Here is an 8,350-nt window from a genome sequence, read left to right as displayed (position 1 = left end):
CCTATTATATGTGTTTAAACATTTGTAAATATACATACAGATGTCTTTTAGTCTATTACATGTTTTTCAAATATTCTCTCTCATCTGGTGTTCATCTTTGGATTTTTTTTTAATGTCTTTTGTTATATGGAAGATATAAGTATTTCTGTAGTTAAGTGTATGAATGTATTCCTTCCTAGCTTTGAGGCTTTCATATATTGCTTAGAAATGCGTTCCTACCCCAAAATTCTAAAATTATCCTATGTTTTCTTTAATTCCATTGTGATTGGGTCTTACTTCATTTAGAAATTTTTAATCCACTGAGCGTTCATTTTTATTCAGGGTATGGAATAAGGACACAAATGTATTTTGTTCCAAATAGATAACACATTTCCCAACACCAATTTATTGGATAGATCATCCATTGTGCCTTGATTTCAAATACCTCCTTCATTGTCTAGAATATTTTCATATAAATTCAAGCCTGTTCCTAAATCTTCTGTTCTGCTCCATTGATTTGTGGGTCCATTCATGTGCTGATGTGTTTTAATTATTTTTGTAGCTTCATAGCATAATTCCCGAGAGCCAATGTTATGGCATTTCCCTGCATGAAAATTTTGGTGAGAGATTTTGGCAGGGACAAGTGAGAGGAAAATAAAAAAGCATCCAAGAGCAGTCACCTGGGTGGGGCAGAAGGCAGAGAGATGAGATCAGAAAGAACCTACAATAGTTTCAAACAGCACGTCATGTTTTAATACTTAAGCTGAGGGCAGGTTCACAGGTGCATGTTTTATTATTATTTATGCTTTATTATTACTTATGTATGTTTAATTATTTACCATGTGTTTGAGGTAATACTATATACTATACTTTTTTGTATTTGCCAATTATTTCACTTGAAAAGAATAATGAGGGAGGTCTTCTGGTTCAAGATGGTAGGCTAAGGTGATACTAAAACCCTTACCCTGGAGGCTAAAACCACAGAACCTGTTTCAAGCTTCAGGTCAGAGGCACACTTTCCAGGTGAAGGCAAAGATTGAGACTCACTTCCTGCCCAATCAAGACTGCCTACATCCTACCTAAGAGGTGGGATGGAGGCTGCTGAGGGGGTCCCCTTTGAGGGGGCCTGCCTAGTTCAGGACCCAGTGATGGAACTCAAGAGGCACGAAGCAGGTGAGGAAAATGTGTCCATGAAAAATAAAAAACAAGCTCTTTGAATGAAATCACTTGTTTTTTTTTTTTTTCCCCGGGGGGAACCCCCCTCCAAAAAAAGTGACATACATTGTCACAGAGGTCAAGAAGGAAAGTACATCCAAGCACAAGAAACACTGATGAAATAAAAAGGAAATGACTATGAGAAATAACCCAATTATATATCTTAGACATGAAAGCACTGATGAAATTTTTAAGCACAATAGTGAAACTGCCCAGATGCTGGCGTAGCTGAGGAACAAAATTGGGAACACAAAGATCAAACAGCATCTAGTCAAAAGGAGATAAGAGATTTAAAAAGTATGAAAGGAAAGTGGAGTGACATGAAAAGCAACTCCAAACGCTCCAATATAGGTTTGATAGGAGTTCCAGAAGGATTCACAGAGATAACAGGAAAGTTGGTGCTTGAAGGGTAACAGCCGAGAATTTCACAACTTAAATAAGCCATGAGTGCTTGGATCTAAAAATTCTGCCAAGTGTTAAGCAGGATAAATAAAAAATCCATACCTAGATCTATGGTGGTAAAACTCAGAACACACAGGATAAAAAGAAAATCCTTAAAGGCACTAAAGAGAGAGATTACTAGAAAGGAAGCAAGAGCCAACCATCCTTCAGAGACCACACAGCAGGGGGTTGAGTGTTGTGGTCAATTCCAGCTTCAGCTCTGCTTCTACCTTTACTACACCATTGAATACACAATTCTGCCTCAGTTTCCTCTTCTGTCCAAGAGAGATGCTACTAAATTCACAGTCATAGTTTACTCTAAGGGTCGAATGACTGAATCCATGTGACAGCCTTAGAACAATGACATGTGAGGGACTCTGAGGAATGTCAGCATCTGTAAACCGCATGTATGATTCTGACTATTGCCCACTGTCTCCTAAGCAGTATGGGAAGCAACAAAAATGGAGACTTGGTTAATCCATGTCTGCTGCTGAGGGGGGCGTTCTCAGAGATCCACTCACTGGAAAGGGGAAGAAACAAAATCTGGCCGTGTGGACCCCTTACAGGGGGTTTTCACACACAACTTCATTAATCTTTGAGGAAAAACAGATCAAACAGGATCTTCCTGCAGACCACGGAGGTAACAAGCATCATCGTGGGCTCACAGGGGTCAAGAGAATCACAACCAGGACATGAGAAGTGAAATGAGGAATAAAAGAAATCGGAAAAAGCAACACCTTGAGACTAGTCCTAATACAGTGATCATTCGGAAGAGAAAGCAGAGGTGATGGGGTACTTGCCCATAGTTGCTCAGCTGGGGACAGTAGGATCAAATGACCCAGACATCTGACTCCAATGCTCATACTCCATACCTGGTTGGAAGACTGATGCCAAGGGATGCCAGCCCTACGTCTGGTCCCCAAGCTTCCGCCAATAGAAGCACCTTTGCTTGGCTTTAGAAAATACAGCCCTGCCTTTGAGCAGGAAGAAAATAAACCATCCTGATTTCTTACAACAGCTTCAATAACCAACATGACATTGTGAAGGACGTGCCAATATTTGTAATCTCCCCTGACAAGTTGTTAAGTATTTATAGAAACATTTTCTCCTGGCCCTGCTTAAGGAAAGTACTGTATCTAATTTCCTCTAGAGACATGTGCTAGGAGAAATCAGAAAGATAATCTGTCATCATAAATAGCAATAAATAGTCACCCTGAAAGAGTTGCTTGTTTAGCAAGTTGCTTGAATATTAACAGATTTTCTTTTAATCATACCTTTGTGGAGATAAACCCTTAGGGGGTCATGAATCAGGAAAGGGATGAGTTGTAGAGTTTGGGAGATGATGGGGAGAGAGTTCAAGGCTGGGGGCAATGGCCCCGAGCTTAGGTCACAGGCATAAGGTCAGCTTGGGGAAACCACAGACTATAGGAAGAGAAAATTCCAGAAGGCAAAGTTCTGAGGGTCATAGGAACCAGTGCAGTCTTGAGCATATAAGATTTAGGATCCACTTGTTCTATTCCCCTGGAGGACATTGGCCAAGCCTGTTCTCCTCCCTGAGACTTAGCCTTCCCTGTGTGCAATATGGTGTACGAGGTTGAAGCAGATTATGTCTGAGGGCTGTTCTAACTGCTACTCTATGGGAAGGGTCTTGAAAAGAGATGTTTTTTTTTATTTAGTTCTGGCCCAGAGGCTCAATGACAGGCCAAGCTGTTCTGGATCTCAATGCCAATCCCCGCAACAGAACGCAGGCTGCTGAAACGTGCCCCCTCCCTCTGGAAGTACCTTTAAGGGCCCTCCCTGGTGGCACAGCAGGTTAAAGCACAGCACTGAGAGTCTAAAGCCACTTCCGCATGAGTTCGATTCCCGCCTGCCCCGGAGGTGACCACATGGCGTGGCAGACCTCTCCTGACCCGCCCGCTGCTCCCCTCAGCAGTGTATTTCATAGATCTGCCTGTTCTGCTCCCCACTCTGTCTCTGGTGAAGCCTCTCACCGTCCCTGAGCCTCTGGTCTGTACCCCAGTTCTGTATGCACAAATAAATAAATCTTTAAAAGAAAAAAAAAAGTACCTTTAAGGGAATGGCCTTTCTAGGGACATTTCAGATCTAGGGGGAGACCCCAAATCCTTATTTTTGTATGAATCAGATCACAGTGGAAGGACAGAATTCTACAGGAGTCTCCAAGATGGAGAGAGCTGGGAGTTACATGCATGTGCTGTTGGCTCTGTTTAACCTGGAGACAAGAAGACTGGTGAGTCGGTTCCTGTCTGCAGATCTCTGTGGAGATCTCAGCTTTGTACCTGCAACCAACTGATACTGTCAGAGAGATCCCTAGCTGAATGAGATACAAAGGTGAGATCCCCCCCACCCCCAGGCTGGCTATGCAGCCAGAGCTTCACTGACCACCTCTTGAGGATCGTGGAGCAGGAACTTTGCCTGGATGGGGACGCTTCTCATTACAATTCGGATTTTATCCCAGGCTTTCTAGTAATTTTTGGATAATTCTTGCTCTTAGGATAGATAAAAACAGTTTTGGGGGCCATCTCTGGTGGCACAACGGGTTAAAGCACAGCACTATGAAGCAATTGCAGCCACTGCAGCATGAGTTTGATCCCCAGCCAGGGAGCTGCCCCACATGGCGCAGCAGACCTCTCCTGACCCGCCCACCGCTCCCCTCAGCAGTGTACTTTGTGGATCTACTTGTTCTGCTCCCCACTCTGTCTCTGGTGAGTCCTCTCACCCCCCTGCATCTCTGGCCTATAACCCACTTCTATATGTACAGATAAATAAAATCTTTTTAAAAAATAGTTTTTGATTCTCCAAGATCCTGACAAAGTAACCTCAATCCCAACAGAAGCCAGCAGCAATGCCAAGGGGCCTTTTTCCCTAGGTCTCTCCTCTCTCCTCAGCCCTCCCTCCAGGGTTGCAACTTCTATGCTAATCAATGTAGGTCAAGTGAAATGTCAATGCAGGGAGCCCAAGTGAACAGAAGATGCAGGATAGGTAATGAGTGAAAAGAGGGGTGTCTGCAGACCCCCCCCCCCCGATGGTCTTCTCAATAATGGTTTAAAAAGCTAAGAGGTATGAGCTGGAAGCAGACAGGAGAAGGACTACAAGCATGTCCTCACTGCCTTTAGCCATGGAAAGTTTTGTACCCATCCTGCTTTGCCTAAGGCAGCACTTCGGCACATACTCACAACCTGGGAAGAGGAGGTGTCACTGTACTCAACTTCCTATTTCTCTCCCTGAAAAATCCGAGCCCTGCAGGGGTTGACTTTCCAGGACCCCAAAGAGATGGTAAAATAAACTCTCCAAAAATTACAGAAGTCGGTGCACCCAGAGGTTGAGAGTATGCTGGAAGGAAATCTAAATTTCTCAAGTTGTTGATTCAGGAACAGGAGGCATGTGTAGATTTAGAGAAAGGATGCTGCTTCTTAGCAGAACCACCTGGCGTCATTGAGTGATTTCTGCTCTACTAGCAGAAGCAGCAGTTCCAGAAAACATCTCTGGTTATTTTGCACAATGATGCAGTTGGGTTCAATTCTTCATTTGAAAGAATTTCTTAATTCCTGAAGAGTAAGTTCCTGGCAACCCAGAGTTCATATTAAAAGGCATCTATTGACCAAACCCTTTTGGTTTCTGTAATGACTGGCCTGTGACCTGGCTCTAGTCAGGAAGGTTTGTCCACAGTCTGTGGGCAGAGAGCTCTGATCCAGATTCTGTGGGACTCAAAGAAGCCATGTCAAGGCAGCAAACCACACAAGACAGGCCAACCTGGGCAGCCCAGAGGATGCTGCAGCCCTTCCATCTAAACACAAGGCCACAACGTGCCCTTCCAGTCACGGGAAAGTGCCTTCAAATGGAGCCTGTTGTTGAGAGCCTGTTTGGGTGAAGATGTCGCAGAAGCCCAGGAGCACTCTCCACCCTGGCACCTGGTGACCGTGAGTCATAGCTTGTCTAGAAGGAGCCAATCAGTGACTTGGTTGCGACTCCATAGTTTCCCCTTCAGGAGGTTCAAATTAGGATGCACTCTGCTTAGTCTCCAGAGGAGTCTGGGCAGTCATGGGAAACCAAGAACAAAGTGGCCACAGGTTACTTTTTTATCCTACTTAGGATAGAGTCAGGCTGAGGGTGGAAGAGTGGCTGGCAGTGAGGGCCAGCGGTGGCTGGTGTCTTGTGAGCTTCCCTGCTGGGTACCAGGTCTTGTCAGTGGCACCCCCTTCAGCTACAGATTCTATGACACACCCATCACACAATACTTGACACATACATTAGCTTCCAAATAAATGCACTGTCTGCCAAAGAAACAATGCTTGAGTTTCTTTCACAGGACAACATCCCCATCTCCTCCCCACACACAGGCTTGACAGACAAGTCTCTTGGGAAGGAATTAATCCACAGGGCTGGAAGAAAAGTCAACAGATTTTTCAAAAATTAAAGTACACCTTGAGATACTGGAAGAAATCTAAAGGTACAAGGAATTGATAACTAAAAAGGGAATCCTCAAAAACACAGAAGCAAAAGAGACAAAGCAAATCCAATCTAGAGCCTGGGGCAGTGTGTGGGTCAGCAGCAATGTTGCCCTGATGGCCAGACATACTGGGTAAAAGGAAGACCGAGGCCAGGGGACTAGGAGCTGGGTTGAGGCCTGGGAAGTCTTAGGATCACTGAATTCCCAATATAAAGGTTTCCTCATTTGTATGCTGTCCCAACGGTCCTCAGAAAGGACAATGGCAGCTCCTGAGACAGCCTCACTGCTCCCCATCCAGGTGACTCCTTATGTTTGTGGAGTATTACGTATGTCTAAGTCAGTGCTGGTGCAGCAGAAGGAATCGAAACCATTTTTGCTCCCTCATTCCCACCCCCATGCCAGGTGATGATGCTGGACTACAATATTCAAGATGGCACTGGGTAACCCCCAATGAAATTACCAATCAAATCATACCAGGTAGAAATATTCTGCTTCTGGATAGAAGGGGATGTCTGTAACAGGAACCTGCAGGAAGCCAGATGATTGCATGCCGGGCCTTCAGCTGTTCCCTGTGCTTGCTTTTCTTAGTCCTCATCACAAGTGTAGGAACAGAAGCAGTTATTTCCTGCAAGTAGGGCTAACGAGGGAGAAGCTCAGAGGGTAATCAGCATGCATGAAGCCGCCCAGGTGCTCTGTGCCATTGCCTCTGTCCCTTCCTCACCTGCAAACTGTCACCCACTCCAGCCTCCACCCCCTACGTTACCCCCCACTCACCTAATGTCAGCATCTCAACAGTCAACACATTAGCCAAATGACCACAGCAGAATGGCTGACATTTGGAGCCTTGGAACATTTCTCTGAGCCAGATCATGTCTGGGTCCCCACACCTGTACTTGACTCCTAAATTATAGGCCACCTCTCACACACCCAAAACTTCCTCCAACTGGAGGTTCATTAATAATTCCCAATAGCAGTCATTCCCCATAGCCACTATGGGTGAAGGAATTCAGAAATAAACAAGTAGAACAATACACAAGTAGAATCTATAATGTCCAGAAAGCACATGGCCAGCGAAGGGGTTGCCTGCTTGCTAACATGGTACCCACACGCAGTAGGCTCCTCCTCTCAATAACATTAAGCAGACACAACAGGTCTGCATGCTGGGAACAAACTCTACCAGCTCCCAACCTGGTTAATACAGGTCAGTAGGGAATGTCCAGGATAGGGCAACACTGGTGTTCTTCCTCCTTCCTGCCAATCACATGGGGGAAACTCAATCCAGCTACTGCCACGTCCTCTTCTCTCAGCTTCTCTGCCCACTGTCCTTCCTCCTCCTCATTGGTCTCAACTTGACTTCTTTACCCACAGTCACTGGCCTGCCCCAGCACCCACCACTGAAGACCCCTTTACAAGTTTTGGAGGTAGCAAGGGCTACCCTGGCCCTCATCACTTCTCTACTCTGGACTCGGGGGTGTTCCATCACCCTCCAAACTCTAATTCCCTTAAAAAAGGACCCAGGGGAGCACAGAGAGGGTGTTCGCTGATGGTGACACAGTGCAAGACCCCAGCTCACGTGCCAGAAGGAGACTTCAGTGCCCACTGTCAGCTGCAAGACGGTGCTGGGGCTAACCAGACACCAAAGAGCTCTCCCAGAGGACTCCACTTCTCCCTCCACTTCCTCAAAGCCCCCTGTGTATACATCCCATTCATACACGTACTATTTCCACCAACGCCAATGCCTCTGCAGATAAAAATAAACAAAAACGTATCAATGGAAAGTGAAATAAAACCAAATGAAACGTGAAAAAATGCCAGGGGAACTAAGCCTCCCTCTCCCAGCAGATGAATCTCACTAAGTAGCTCAGGCTGGGTGATTTTCACACGCCCATGTCTCCTTTCTTCCCGTGGTTCCAAGCCTGGGATCTCAAGGTGAAGAAAATGCTCCATGGAAAATCCAGTCCTTCCTGGAATAACGACCCTCAGGCTCACAGTCCTCGGACACCAGCACTAACCACAGCACCTTCAACAATTAATGGTGAAAATAGCAGAAATATTTCTTCCCCCAAATTTAAAAATACAAAGATGATTGCCATCACCATAATTATGCAAGTTTGCAGGAGGTTCAGTCAACAAAACAAGGTAGGCAAATTAAATCGGAAGCATAATTACTGGTAAGGAAGAGAGGGTGATTTGTATTTGTACAACTATAGGTCTTTCTCTAGAAAACTCAGAAAAATCAAATGAAAC

Source organism: Condylura cristata, unplaced genomic scaffold (assembly GCF_000260355.1).
Source record: "Condylura cristata isolate star-nosed mole 26May11 unplaced genomic scaffold, ConCri1.0 scaffold00017, whole genome shotgun sequence".
NCBI lineage: Eukaryota > Metazoa > Chordata > Mammalia > Eulipotyphla > Talpidae > Condylura > Condylura cristata.
Note: the sequence above shows the minus strand (reverse complement) of the source record.